The 16,627-nt window shown below is 27.3% G+C and overlaps 1 protein-coding gene across 1 annotated transcript in view; it reads right to left on the bottom strand.

Annotated features, from left to right (window-relative positions):
* LOC122717534 (calexcitin-2) overlaps positions 1–16,627 on the bottom strand; it is a 51,173-nt gene that overhangs the window by 19,673 nt on the left and 14,873 nt on the right. The window lies entirely within an intron of this gene.

Consider the following 16,627-nt stretch of genomic DNA (forward strand, 5'->3'; position numbering starts at 1 on the left):
TTAATATTAATTTTTTTTTTTTTTATATTTTATTTTTTTTTTTTTTATATTTTTTTTATTTTATATTTTCATTAATTTTTTCACTCTCTAAATATACATATATATATATATATATATATATATATATATATATATATATATATATATATGTATCATTAGGAAGTGAAAATTTTAATGGAAATATTAAATAAAAAAAATATCAAAGGAAAAGAATTGCAATATAAAAGAAGCAAATTTTTAATTTAATATCGTAAAATTTCTAAATACGATACGATTATCTTTTTGATTAATTGACTTTTTCATGAAAGACACGTATAATTTCATATCTTCTTTTTCCCTTTGAATGTAAATTACCAACAGTTTATATTATTTTCGTAGAAAAGTAAAAGTGGCATTCGTAATGAATTCAGATAGATAGATAGATGCCCAACTGTGCGAGAAAATTTATTTCTCTCGGAAGATAATAAAGTATAACGTGGATGTGAATTTTTAAACAATCTATGACGTTTCTCTAAACATTGAAATAGAATATATTTTTCTTGATTTAGAAATATAAATAATATTTAAATATTTATATAAATTTATACAGATATTACATTTAATATTTTTGTCAAATGTAATTTAAATATAGAAAAATAATATAAAACTACTATAAATTGATCTTTAGGAATAACTTTAAGTATCTTTTACTTAATATTAAACTTTATTTTGAGCAACATCTGAAATGAGGTTAATTTAAAATTATAAATTTCAAAATTATGTATTACTGTAAAAAAAGAGGAAAAAGTCGAATTAGAAAAATAATAATAAGTTCATTTTGATATATTTTGAACAAATAAGAGTAAAATTATGGTTTGGCATTAGAAAATACACGAATGAATTCAAGATCAATGTCAAGATCAGAGATTTCTATTTTAGAAAGAAAACTTATTTTCTTCTAGTAAAATTAATTCCAACAGATTTCATTATAATTTAAAAGCGATTGATTAAAAATTGAATTATTATTTCTTATGCAAGGAAGCTTCGCTTGCATGTACAACTCGTAGACATTAAAGATCGTGTATACTTTTATATTTTCTTAATGTACGACACGAACGTATTCGTTATATGCTAGAAATATATACATATTACGATGCCTTTCTCACTAAATCGCTCGATGAAACACGCTAGCAAGTACTTTTAATTTCCCGCCAGGAATACTTAATTTAATGGATCCAGATTTCGTTTCTACCAGGTCATCTGATAAAAAAAGATTAATGCCTGAATCTTACGTTATAACTGATATATCGTTAATAAATGTACTAAAATAAGAGTGCATTAAGAAGAAAAGTGCAAAGTGGTTAGTCACGTTTCCTTCTCCAATGATATTTAAATTCTCGAATATATATATATATATATACACAATGAATTATTATGATTCCATTCTCAACGAACATTTTTTTCAATTTTTTTTTTTTTATTTTCACTTTCCAAACGAATCCAAATTCCTTACTTTACACTTAAATTATCACTCGGAATTATTTTTGATAACATAAATCAACCTTGCATTAAATTTATCAAAGATATTATTTATTTAAAAGATTTATTCGTTTTGAAGATATATATTGATATTTTAAATCTACTACTAAATATTTATATTCTGCTTTTAATTGAAAATCTCTTTTATTAAATTTAGATATAATAAAAGTTGAGAATCGACTTTTAACTTAGTCCGTTGTCTCGATCAGTGATGTAAAATACGAGTTTCAGAATTTTTTCTATCAACCAAATTGATGATCTACATTTGCCGTATACGATCTGGAAAAAATTAAAACTTTCAGAATTAATTTTCCCTCCACGCGATATTGATTTCCTCTCTGTTTCGCTATTGTTTCCAATGGAAAAAACTGCTTGCGATTCTTTACATCAAATAAAATCTTTTACACTCGTTGAATCCATCGAATTTATTAATTTGTACAACTAACGTTTTCCTTTTTCCTTTATTGTTTATCTCTTTGAAAATAGTAAGGAAATGTTTAAATTACAATTATTTTTTTATTTTGTACACACTTTGCGTCGAAGAGGAATTTAATATTCTCGTTTTATTTCTCAATTTTATATCTCTAAAAAGTGCAATTACTATTTTAAACGAATTCTGAATTTTTCACTGAAGTTAAGACTCCTTAAGGCCAGAGATTATATTTCTCGACCTAATTTGATATCCTTTAGAAATTTTAAGGTATTAATTTTGAGATATCAAAGCTGTGGGAAAGTTTAGAATAGAACATAGTCATATAGTTTTGGAATTTCCTGCATGCAAACAGGAGATGGCTTACCGTTATTGCTTGATTGTGCAGATTGCAGAAGGGAGATTCTATTTTCCCAACTAGGTGTTTCGTGTGTTAATCTGTTATATCCTGTTCTGAATCTTGTCTGCTTGCCCTTTTCTGTATCATTGTATCTAAAAGTATATTTGGTAGAAATCTCGTGGATGTTTCTTCCTTTCGAACATATATTCTTCAATATTCTTCTTCGATGCCCGAAAATTTCTTGATTGACAACTTTATTGAATTACTTCGAAGAAATAAATTAATTTTAAAAGAGAATTCGAAAGGGTGAGATTTTTAACAAAAGGATAATCGATAATTGATAGTAAACGCATTCTCAGCTGGTTGTTGTCGATGGTAGAAATTATCTAATTACCAAGAAATTAACCAGTCAGCTTGAGGAGAGTGGCGCAAATCAAGTACGGCTGCTTTATTTAATTATCTCGCTTAACTACACTTCGTCCTCGCCTCTCTGCATTCGATACACTTTCAATTTAATGTTTGCAATCTAACTTTTCGAAACCTTGCGCTTACCACCGCGAAAGGAAAATCGTTAACAAGCGGATTAATTTAATTATTCAACCGGAATATTGTTTCTCCGATCAGTAGTAGCCATGTATTTCAAAGATATTTCCAAAAATAACGAATATTCCGAAATATATTATAAAAATTATTAAATGTTACCAATAAAAATTCTATCGGTTAAGTAGATGTAATTTCGAGTAAATACAAATTTTCGTTCCTAAAAATCTGCAGCAAATGGAGAAATTCGAAAGGAGGGAAACATTTTTCTGCGGGGGGAGAAAAAAAAATTAGAGTTGAATCGCCTTTGTGAAAATGGAATAATTTGTAATAAATTTACCTTATAAAGGGTAAATCTTAATTTCTTTCCTATTTCCCACAAATTCAACTTTCGTTTTTTTCCCCAGGAAAAAGAATAACCTCTCCTTCATCGCGAAGCTAAACTTAATTGAACAACCGGGTCAAATTACATCGAACGACTCGATGAAGTTTGTATACCGTTGAGACGACACGTTCGTTGCACCACCTCCAATTTTCTAATTTTCTTCCGTTCCTGTTTCTACGCTGGATTATCACTTAGCAGCCGTTTAAAAAAATATTGGAAAAACGAAATTTTTCCACGCAGATGATTCTTAATTAAACACATCTGTGCATCGAATTTTATTGTGAATCAATATATAACTTCCTTTTACGTTGTCTTTTTCTTTAGACAAATCTAGAAATTCATGGATTTATCATGTGAATTGATTTGATGAAATCAGTTAATAATAATGCAGATTAAGATTTTTAATTGCATCGATTGAAATCACTTTTATTTTTGTACTTTATTAAGATTATTATATTATTTTATTATATAATTAATATTAATTTTTATTAAAGTAGAAACTTGATTTATTTGTTTCGTAAAAAAAAGAAAAGATCTTTTCTTTTAGTTTAAAAAGATTTTTAATAATGATATATCAAGTGGATAAAAGTGCTTTTACTTTCGTATTATATATTTTATTCGATACTTTTCCAATAAATGACGCTTTCTTCGTTCAAAAGTTTATTCTTATCATACGAACACGACATCCATATAGCGAAATCCATTGAAGTGAATTTTGGGCAAATGCACACGTATATTTAAAACCAGATTCCCAGAGAAGGAAAAATTCGATGTGAAAAAGATTCTAAACATTCGATTTATTTTTCGATAAAACTTATTCTTATTGAAATATTTCATCGAATGCGAGATTATTAAAAAATCTGAACTATGAATTTTTGAAGATTGAACAACAATTATAAATAATGAAATCGATTCCACATTTATGAATGACGTATTGATTAAAATTTAATTCGAGAATGATTACAAATACGAAAAAATAGGTAATTATATATGAACATAATGTAGAATCACGCTTTTCAAATTGTGAATTATGCAGAATAAAAAAATAGAATGTTTAATAACGTTATTTCAATCGAAACGTAATTAAGAACCAGCACGAATAATTCATGCTGATTTTACCAATTATTCGATAGAATAGAATCCTCTTAAGTATGTGAAATCCATTGCTGCACATAATCCACACGTTCTTCCTTCCACTATCAGTTTCTTGGTAATTTATTCAAAGGCACGTTTACAAAATTATCCTTGTTGTTCGTGTTTGGGTGGAACAATGCAATAATAAAAATTATAATAAGAAAATTGTTGTATTGTTCGAATCAACGATATTGAATTCTTTTTTTTTTTTTTTTTTTTTTTTTTTTATCATGTTTATCTACCGTTAATTTTACGACGTATTATTATTATTATTAAATCTATTCAACGCACAAGATGAAAATCAATAACTTCATTTTGTGCTAAATTTAAAATGTATACTTTATTGAGATATTGAGATAAATGCTGTACACACGATACTATTTTAAATTGTGCGTTTAAAATATGAAAGGATTGAAGAGAAATATCTGGAGGGACAAAAGATAAAAAGATCGAAGAAGAAATAAAGTTGTAATAATGTCTCTCGCAAATCATGTCAAAACGTTCATGATATATAATTCATACAAAGGCCAAGTTCAAAGAAGCTATTTTTGAGACTTGGTTTACTCTTGCTTTAAGCATTCATAAAAGTTTTCTGGAAATCTTTCCATCCCAAAGAAAACGTTAATGTTTTGATCGCTTTTTTTTGTCTTCGACATCTAAAACTATTGCTTTTTAAATTATTAAAAAAGGATCGATCACAATTTTTCTTTTCGTTCAAAATTATAGAAAATGATAAATAATTGAATTATAAAAATTAATTGATCAAAGGATAAAAGATGTATCTATTTCTTGTTAAAAAAAAAAAAAATTCAACGTCAATAACAAATTTTATTTATACAACGAAAATGCACGAAAAATTGTCGCACTTTGATTAATCATATCTCTCTGCAATTATCTTTATTTGATCGAAAATTACGTTATTGAAACTCAGTCAGGAAATGGGGATTACAGTATCGTCGAATATTAACACAGTTAAATCAATACTATCCCTGTAGAAACGAGAAGCTTCTAACAACATTTATTCAATTTTATTTAATTTTGTAATTACATATGTGTTCAGTATTCTTATATTTTTAAATAAAAATCATAACCTAGACGTTTTGCTTTTCAATAATAACATCAACAGTAATCTCCAAGGCAAATTAAATTCTTTTTTAAATCCTTTAATTCATTATTTAAATTCATCGTCGTTAAATATTCTTCCCTCAGGATATTTATATTCCAAAAGTATTAAAATTGATTGTTCATATTTGTTTTATCGGTTACAATTGCATTTTGTTTCGCAATGATTTTAATTAAAAAAGAATTAATTTTCCAATAAATACTTTCATAGAATATCCATTATCCATTGTCTTATGTATTGTATTGTATTATGTAGAAAATTACACTCGAAAAAATCGATATTATTTTTTCCTCGATCCTTTTCATTTTCTTAAATATTATCCTCCACCTCACGGATTATCGTACTTCCTCTAAAAAAAAAAAAAAAAAAAAAAAAAGAAAGATCAAGAAAACGAACGTTTTAAACAATTTACTGACAAAGGAGAAACATATCTGGTATTCAGAAGACGCGCATACGTGACTGGCATAGTTCACCGATCAGATTTACACGAAAATGTAATGTAATGAACATTCTCCCGTGTTGATAATTATGCTAATCGCGATTATGGAGATAAAGCACTCAGAGCCATTAATCACGATTCACGGAATGCCGATACAAGCGCATTACCCGACATCGTATTGGAAATAAAGAGAAAATTTCTCCCCTTATGAGATGATCCGAATAAGTGAATATTTCGATTAAAAGTTGAACCCAAAAAACATCAAGTTTCGAAACTTGTGTACCCATTCTGTACGAAATTAATTACATTCGATAGCTTCCTTATTGGAAAATATATATTTCATTCTAGAAGAAACGTGGAGAAACTATTCTAAAAACAAATTTTATTAATAAAATTTGTATAAATAAAAATTATATATTTAAAATCAAAATTTATAAAATATTCCTCCGTGTAAAATAAACGTCGATAACAAGCACTTGCAATATCGAAATTCGATCCAAGAACACGCTCCTCTTTTCATTTTCCTCTGAAAAATCAATAACAGAGAGTTACACCATTATTATTCCGAGCAACCTGATATGTTGTACGTATTCTGGGATAGGATGGTTTCACGAGATGGTAAAAGTTTCTCGAAGCGAAAGTGCGATTGTTCCAATGTCCAAAATTAATTATCGAGGCCGTCACGGTTTATCGTCCCCACAGGGATGATATCTCACGGTGAAATTCAAGTTTCCGAGCATCCGTTGTACATTGAAATGCCAGGATTTCTGAGCAATTGAAACTACGGCCCTCCTGGTCGCCAAACCATTCCACCAAATTGAGCATTGTTGTTGTTGTACAAACCAGCCACGGACTCTGGCAACAAATCCGCGATGCTTGCACCTTAATGATCGATCCAAGCGTGTCTCTTCGCCCGCTTAAATTAGTCGGCAACCACCAAAGAGTTAACCGCCTTGTCCTTTGCACCTCCATTGACCCGGATCGTGTCTCTTGACACGAGCATGATACGAGCTTTCTCTGACCTACGATTCGAATGTTTTCGAGTTAAAAAATAACCGAGAACGAATTTGTTGAACAAATTGTTGAATCAATTGCAGAAAATGTTTAAGAAAAATTTGAAATGGGATTACGCTTTTGCAGAATTAGTTTGTTATTGATTTTAAAAATTATAATAAGAATTATCGAGGAGGAATATTTTATAAATTTTAAATATATAATTTTATATATGATTTTAAATATATAATTTTTATTTATACAAATTTTATTAATAAGATTGGTTTTATGATTGAAGGAAATTAACGACAAAAGTATAAAATAATGATGAAAGTTGAGTGAGAAAGAGAGAGAATTATAAATTTTTGATGGAACAATTTTTTGATGGAAAATCTCTTTGTAAAATCCATTAACAGTTTCACTTGTATTAAACGTTCGAATATTTTCATAAATCACTGTGCGTGGATATATATTTTTAAAATCAACCTTTTATTCGATTAATGGATTTATTTTTACACTCGTGAAAACTTGGTATTTTAAAGTATTTCGTGATACTTTATAAATATGAAGAAAATTGGCGATAGAATTGTTGGATAAAATTGTTGGATAGGAATATCGCATACACCGTTAACACGTCGTTCGTAAAGTTTATATCACGAAAAAATCCGAAGACGATCCGAATTTTTACGGTAAACGCGTTGTATATCCTTCCACTAGCCGCCTTTAAAAGCAAACATTATCATTTTTACTACTCGAAAACCGGATGTGGTAAAATTGGTTAAATCGTTAGACGTACCTCGAGATCTCTTCTTGTCAGATGCACAACGGAGAATTTACCTACGAGCTGCTTATTCGTACGACAAAAAGGATGAATCTCTGACTCCTGGCTTCTATAGGTCGCTTTTGTAATTACTGAAACCTCTGGATGTTCTTGCTGCTCTGTCAAGCTTAAGCAAATTTTGCCAGATCGTGTTCCAAATTGTCGAAATTTTTTTCAACGTTATTTAATTTAATTAAGGTATAATGTTATGAAATTTATCGTTTATTCTGCTTTTTTCATTTGTGTTTTCTTTAGTAAAAATTATAAAATAAAATCAATCGATATTAGGCCAATTTAACATTTTTATATATAGGATTTTATAAAATATATAAAATATATATTTTTATATATAGGATCTTAAAAAATAAAATGAATTAGAGTAATGAAAATATTTGATGATAATTTAATTGTAATTTATGATTTTTAATTAAACGTATCGTTTCTGGAAACGTAATAGATAGAGATTAATGAAGAAGTTGAATATCTGTTTGTGAAAGAAATACCTTTGAAGTTCAAAAGAGAAATAATAAGAAATGATAAAGTAAAATTAATGGAGCAAAATTAGACAGGCGAAGAACAAAGAATATCTGAAAATTTTAATTAAAACTCGAAGAAATTGGAATAGTTTCTTGCTTTGTAGTGATAAGACGAAGAGATCAAGATCGATGATGATAAAATTATATAAGTTCTTCGAGGCTTTTGAAATCTTGGTAGATTGTATATAAAATTGTAATAATTTAATCTTTTATCAGATAAATTTTATATTTTTTATTCTATAATTAACAATTAATATTGTATAAGAAACCATATTTTCAAATTAAAATATAACGTAAAATATACATTAATCTTTTATACACAAATTAAAAGTATCTAATATAATGAAAAGTTCTTTTAAAAAAAAAAAAATTATAATTTCTTTATTATTTATTTAATGAATGAACAAGAGTCATACTACAGAGTTCAATATCATTTTAAACAAAAAGTTTTTACGTATAATTTTTATATATAATTTTGTAACGATATTAAACTTTTTTGTTATATAAAAAAAAACAAGAGAGAAGTATTTGACAATTTGAATTTATAAAAATATTCAAAAATTTTTTACTTTATCACAAGTTCTTGTTTGAAACAAAATCGATTGAATAACTTTTAAACACCAGATTTTTATTCAAAAGTTATTCCTTTTTTATTAAAAAAAAAAAAAAAAAAAAAAAAAAGAAAATAATCCATCTACTTTAATATCTACTGAAATATATATATGTTCGATCTATCGAACTTTGAGTTCAGTTCGAAAAATGTTCGTTCGAGTCACAAGTTCTCTGTTATTAAATTCGAGGAACATCCTATATTTTTAAAAAATTTTTTTTTTTTTACTTTTTAACTTTGGCAGCGAATCATTAACATTATATTATATTCAGGACCGGGAAACATTTTTTAGTCGGAACATTTTAAATCCATTTTACCTCGTGAAATTTCTATTCATAAAAGTGTGTCAAAAGTTCGTAGCAAAATAATTTGTCAATACTCGGCTGCATAAAAAAAACTGATTAAAAACTTGAAGATCGATATAAAAAAAGTTTGGATAAAAGTTTTCACTTTTAGCAATTAATTTGATAAATATTAGAAAGTTTTTATTATTCATTTTGATTTCAATTATTGTTTAATTACAGTAAAATTGTCTATCTCAAATTATTATCCGGGAACAAATTATACAAGTTTAATAGAACCACTCTCTGACACTTTGCAATGTCCTGAATTTTATATTATAAGATCTTGATACATTTAATTTCAGATTTAACTTTATCTTTGTCTCGCCTTTTTGAAAAATTTCTAATATTTCTATTATCCTTCAACGTTTATTCCCAAAAATCTTAAATCATTCACGAATTTAATTTCTCTTCCCAATTTCATTTATTTTTTCCAAATATTTTTTTCTAAATATATCGTGATTCGAATTTTGTCATCGTTTATTTGATTTCATTCACTAATATCCTTATTTTATTACCTATTTTCAAATTGATATCTCTTAATTAAAGAAAACGTATAAACGCGATACGTGTCAATATCTCTGAAGGGATTAACAATAATCCATGCCTTTTGGAATGATAACATTGGCGCGGCAATTGGAGAGGATTAAATCTGAAAATAAAGTTCGTAGTAGTATTTTTTTATCCTATATATCCTTTATGACTATCAATAATTCAGCCTTGTTCGAATGTTTCAACTCGTTTACGCGGTGGTTTAACTCCACCCCGCTATAAAAGCTCAATTCGATTTAAATGGTAAAAAACTAGATGTGTTCCGGACGAAACGCGTCGAAAGAGTAACGAAACAACGATTATCATTGAAAAATGTAAAAGTTTCGAACTGGCCAGAGCGGATTTAAATTCGAAATATCGTCATAAACGGGTGGAAAACGTTTAAAGAAGAATTATTGAAAGTCATGAAGGGAGGATAAAAATATATAATTTCAAATTCCATTATCTCGTTCCGATCGTCATTGCAAAAGTTGCAATTTTAATTATAGATTATTAATGATAATCTATATGATGCAAGAGTTAAAAATTATTTTATTATAAAATTATTTTTCTGATCAAAAATATCTTTTGATATTTGTGTGTAGATTTAATATTATAAAAATTGATCGTTTGCTCGTATTTATATAATTTTTTTTTTTTTTTTTTTTTTTTCTATATATACGAGCATCGAATATTGGCTATTTTTATTTTCCCATTTTCTCTTGTTCAATTCATCCCCGTAATGTACGTAGTTTATCAATTTGACTGACTGCTTTTATTTGCTTTTATTTTTTCTCCGCGTTCAGCAAAAGAGAAAATATTCACCAAGTTTATGATATCGATTAAAAATGAATATCGTTTTGAATATCATTTCTACTTGCTAAGATAACTTTTGTATTTGTTTTTTAAAATGAAAATACTGATATTCAAAACTGAATATTTCAAAGAATATTCGTTAAATAATAGTTTAGTAATAATATTAAAATAAACTGACAAATTATAGATTTCAGTCTTTTATTATTGTACTAAAAAATGATTAAAAAATAAATAATAATTGAAAATTTACTTCATTGTGACAATATTATAATATTGATTATTTATTAAATTAATAATTTCCTGATTAAATATAATTATTTGAAACAACATTAACACTTGAAGTAATATTTCGCGTTAAGTCACTCCTAAAGGAAAAACAGAAATAATCAGAATCAATTTTTGATCACTCAACAATTTTCCATTTCACGGACAAAGATTTGAATTGAAACGGAGCACGGAGTGTAACTATCAATTGAATAATTAAGAATGCCAATTGAATTTCTTTCCTTACGTTGCATCCATTCAACAACCTACGTTTTTCTCTTATATGGGCCTAAAGCGCAATAAAGAGTCGACGAGCCCCCGTTACGCGCATCCCTCGATTGCCTCCAATCTAATATTAGTCAGGCTTAAGAGCTTATTATCAATTCAATGTCCGTGATCGTTTGACATAGGGCTTAGATAGATTGGATTATAATTGTGCAGCATCTAACGAAGTTAATATTATACTGCAACCTTTGCCATAACAACCAATTGTGCCTCTGAACTTTGTTAGTTGGACGATGCTTTTAAAAGAATCTTATTTCGCTTGTTGCTCCTGTTACCTTTTTTAAAGAAGACCGACACGAATCCTCGATGTCCTGTGATCCATCATTTTTCCATAATATAGAATATCGAGATAAAAAGAAATTGGGGAGGGAGAGAATGAAGGGGAATGAAATTGATTTTTTTAAAGTTTTAATCTTCGACTTTATCTTTTATTCATTAACAGAGGGAAGTTAATTGATTTCGTTTTTTGTTCAGGAAGATTCATTCTTATTTATGGAACATCGTTGTTTGTAGATTTACAACGATTTCGAGATATATTTTTAGAAAAATTTATATCGTGAAAAGACACGTTGAGAAATCAATCTTATTGAAATTTTCGAATATAAAATTAAAAAAAAATTGTTGTTCGCGGAAAATTTAAATTGAGAATCAATAGAATTAAATTATATAAAATAAGCAACAAGTTAAAGGTTACAAGTTTGAATGAGATTCGTATTAATATCATTTAAGACTTTAAGAGTTTTAAGAGTTTTAAGAAGAGAATCATCGTTTTTACTTTCAGTTAAGAAAATTGGAAACTTTTACTTTGCACCTATATTTCCGCGAGAATTAGTTAAATTAGTTGTACGATTTAAACTTCGTTGGAAAGAAAAACATTCGAAAAATTTTAAGCATTCGTGGAACTATTCTCTTCCGGATCATTACTTTTAAATAATCCTCCATTTTCAAATTATGATTTATTTCCAAGATTTTAATTATGTACTCATACTTTTAAAATGGATAGTATAAATAAACTTAATAGTGTAATTTTTTTAATAAAAAATGTTAAAGATATATATTTCGGACATATCTATACAATCATACCTTGGATTATAAGGAAATATTTATTTTTTATCTAAACACAAGTAGCATAAGCTAATAACACGAAACTTCGTTTCCATTTTTCTCTCTTATTTGCATAAATAAATAGTAACATGAAAGTGAGTCAAATATTTAAAGGATTTCATATATTCATATCGACACTGACCAAACACGAGCGGATCAAACGATAGCAAGAATGAATGAAAATTTATTTATGTCTGTTTATTCGTATCTATTGATTATGTAAAACAATCGAATAACAAAGCAATAATATTATATACGATAAATATTTAAACGATACATATCTCCAAATTTATTTCCATTCAATTTTTTCGAATAACTTTTTATTAAATTTTTTCCCTTTCGAGCATGAATTTTAATAAATTTTTAATTTTCGTTTAATTATTCTCCACGTTTGATATAATACATGAGAAACTACAAGTCAGCGTTGAAAATCAACGCGGAAACCTGTTGATGCTTTGATACAACTGTTACTTCCGTTCAATTTCTAGGGCACTACTACTGAAACTTTCGTTTCACGTGAAAACTCACTGCAAAAGGGATAATTATCTTTAATGCTTATATATAATTATTATTTTACATCCAGATTCTTTTAAACCTCATAATAATTAACTATTTTTATTTAATCAAATTTTATAAACTATTCTACCTGTACTGTTACGGTTCTTCGTTTGATTATATAATTAAAATAATTAAACAAATACACTATAACTAACATTTCTCACACTCCTTTATCGAAATATCCTAATTCTTCGAACAAAGAAATTATTTAATCATCTTTAACAACATTTGTTATTGTTTCTTGCAAAACGAAATTCTCAACTTCTCTCAAAATATCGAAAACTGATCCTATAAAACCCTATTCAAATATCGTGGGGATAATTGTCGGCATAATTACACATGCAATTGTTTCTAAACGAGATACCGGATGCGAAGAAATTAATCAGCTTGGACGTTCGCTAATTAGCGAAATTGAGCGTATCCGGTATATCGGAGGTCGCGTTGTTGGGCCTCGACATTGTTCCGCGTTTTTTTCTTTTTTTTTCTTCTTTTTTTTTTTTTTTTTTTTTTAACAGGTCCAAGAATTTCGATGGTCGGCGATCGGCGATGCATTTATTACACGTTGCCTCGCTTTATCGATCATTCAGTTTAATTATTTTTAACTACGATGCGCACCAAGTCATTAATGCAGTATAAACTTTTTTCACCGTCGTTGGTTATATGGAACCGTGAAGTGTGAAACATCGATATACCGTCCAGATCTGTTTTCCCCCCCTCTTAGCAACCACCGTTGTGCAACCGTTGTTGTTGAAGAGAGAGGGGAAAAAAAAAATAAAGGATTGAAAATTTATAGGTTTAATTCTATGTTATTCTTGATTATAAGTTTTCAAGTTATTATTAACAATAATTTGAAATAATTTATTCGGATTATTTTTATTATAAATTATATTTTACTTTAATTTTGGCAAATCTCGAATATTGTTTAATGCTAATGACGTTGCTTAATAATGGTTATGATTAAGCAAAATTCGATACAATTAATAATTAATTGTTGCAATTATAGAATAATTAATGAATAATGAATGGGATAATTAAGTTATAGTTAATATTCGCATTTATAACAAATATAACAGAATCCGTATAAGTGGATATAATTAGCGGATATAATTTATTTGATAACTATAAATTGATTATCCACATGAATAATTATAATGTGATTATTAAGGATTGTCATAGAAGATTCATTTCTATTATAATTCTTACTACAAATAATTAATCCTATATTATTTCGAAGAATAGTATTTCACGTTACGAAATAATTATTCTAATAATATCTCTTTGGATATTTTCAATTTAATTAATAAAATAAAAGATATATATATATACTATTACTCATCTTTATTATTTATTCTATACAGCTACATAACGTACCATAATAATATCTATGATTTCATTTCTTAATCATTCTCAATCATCAACATAATCCATTGTCGGAATGAATAGCAAAAGTCATCGTGAAAGAAAGGATACGAGGGCGAAGCAAGTGACGTCAACCGTGAAATCATAAAAATCACATGGGAACTAGAGCAAACTACAATGCTTATGTAAATTCCCAAAACGCTTATGCGAATTCCCTAAACCCGAGCAATTGCGGAGTTTGATTAGTTCAGATCAAACAGCTTAAACGTTAGATTTCTTGCTTAATTTATTTCATAATTATGAAAGAATAATTTACAATGTAACAATATATAACTGTCATAAGCATTCTATTCCCTAAATATAATTGTCTATATAATTCGTTCTTCCTTCCATTACCTATAAATAATTATTTCATTACCTATAAATAATTATTTGATCAGACAGGTCCCTAAGAACCCTTGGTCCATGTAATCACGATTATGATGTCACTTAGTCGGAGAAACAATTGTTTCGTTTCGACTGGCAGATTGGTAATTGATGAAATCGAGGTATGCTCTAATTTTCTATGTTCTAATTGGAAACGTGTTAAAACGGTAAGCAAGCGCTTCATTAGTCAGCAGTAATTATTGAAAATTGTATTCTGAGAAACAGGATGTGCCATGCCATTACACATACCGTTAGATGAAAATGATAAAGACGAAGACAGAATTACATTTCAATAGTGTGAAAATTATTAATGAAATCCTGTTTCGCTCTGATCATTGCGAAACGAATAATTTCTAATTTCACTTCGATTGTAGCTCGATTACGATAGAAACTTGATTTTCCTTTATATCGATCGACAATAGCTAATTAATTTGAAATTTCTGAAACTGAATAAAATTTTGGAACGATATATACGTAATAATAAATGAAATGAAAAAATAGAAATTGCTCAACGATAAAACTATTTTTCTTAATAGCTAATAATATTATTTAATGATCGATAAAGATTTTTTAAAAAAAAGAAAAAATATTTAATTTCAAACAGAACAACAAAATTATATCGTATGTGTGTGTAATATAACAAAAATTTACATATGTAAAAAAAAAAAGCCAATTTTTAAGAGAAGAAAATTCACATGTAAATTTGAAAGAAGAATATAAAAATTCAATAATGTAATTACACGTATATTCTATTGGGATACATGTTTCTCGTTTGATAAAAATGATATATGCAAAATCGGACGATCAATCATTGTTTTTCAATCCCTAAATTACATTCGCTACAAGTGAGTGATGGTATTTATCTAGTATAGTGGCTCACGCGCGTCTCGTAGATAAAGGAATATAATGGAACACGTGTTGCTCGGTGTTTCTATCTTATCGAGACGAATAAAGTAGAAGCAAACTGTTAACATATTCTAGAGATTAATTTTAATCAAGCCAGATGAATGACGTGTATGATTGACAAGACGCGTTATTAATAAGTAAACGAAGAATAATAATAAGAAGAAAAAAAGAGAATTCGAAAATTATTGAATGCTAAATAATTTTGACAATGAAGGAAAAGTGAAAGGAAAAGTGGGTTTTTTTTCCTTTCTTTTTTCTTTTTTTTTTTTTTTTGTTTTTAATTATATTATAAACAACGAGAAGAAAATGATTTCGAAGAAAAAGTTGTTGACATTCGTGTCGTTCAAAGTTTTCATTTTAAAGTTTAAATTTCTATATCGATTCGAAGAAAGTTTGTAGGAGAGGGTGAAAGTGATAAAGTGCTAACTAGAGTGAAGAGAGTTATCTTGCTGTAATCGATACTTTTAAAAATAATTTGAACGCATAACTTTTCTTAATCCCTTATAATTCAACGTGTATTTACAGCTTAATTTCTATATTATAATACGTTTTATAAAAATATTATAACAAAAGTACGAATACTCGATACGATAGCTGAAATTAATTTTAACCTCTTCGTTATTCTACAGGAAATTAAAATTTTCCTTTTTTTTTAAACCATTGATACGAGCTTTTTTAATTACATTTCATTCTAAAAGCGTTATCGTAAATCTATAAATGAACTCCTCCTTCAAAACTGTTTCTCGATTATTCTTCTGGGATGTATATACGCGCAAACATAGAATTTTCTACAAAATCGAACGAGTGTAAGAAAAAGTACTGTAAAAGAATTTATCACAATTTGGAATAAAAAGCTGATTCAAATTATTATTTAGAAATTAAAAGAAACACGTGTATCTAAAAAAATTCTAATTTCTACCACTTTTATCACAATATTAACAATATAAGAACAATTTGGAATAAAAATTATTGATTCAAATTATTATTTAGAAATTAAAAGAAACACGTATATCTAAAAATTTCTAATTTCTACCACTTTTATCACAATATTAACATTATAAGGACAATTTGGAATAAAAATTATTGATTCAAATTATTATTTAGAAATTAAAAGAAACACGTGTATCTAAAAATTTCTAATTTCTACCACTTTTATCACAATATTAACA

The sequence above is a fragment of the Apis laboriosa genome, unplaced genomic scaffold (genome assembly GCF_014066325.1).
Source record: "Apis laboriosa isolate Shangri-la unplaced genomic scaffold, ASM1406632v1 scaffold5213_cov150, whole genome shotgun sequence".
Classification (NCBI taxonomy): domain Eukaryota; kingdom Metazoa; phylum Arthropoda; class Insecta; order Hymenoptera; family Apidae; genus Apis; species Apis laboriosa.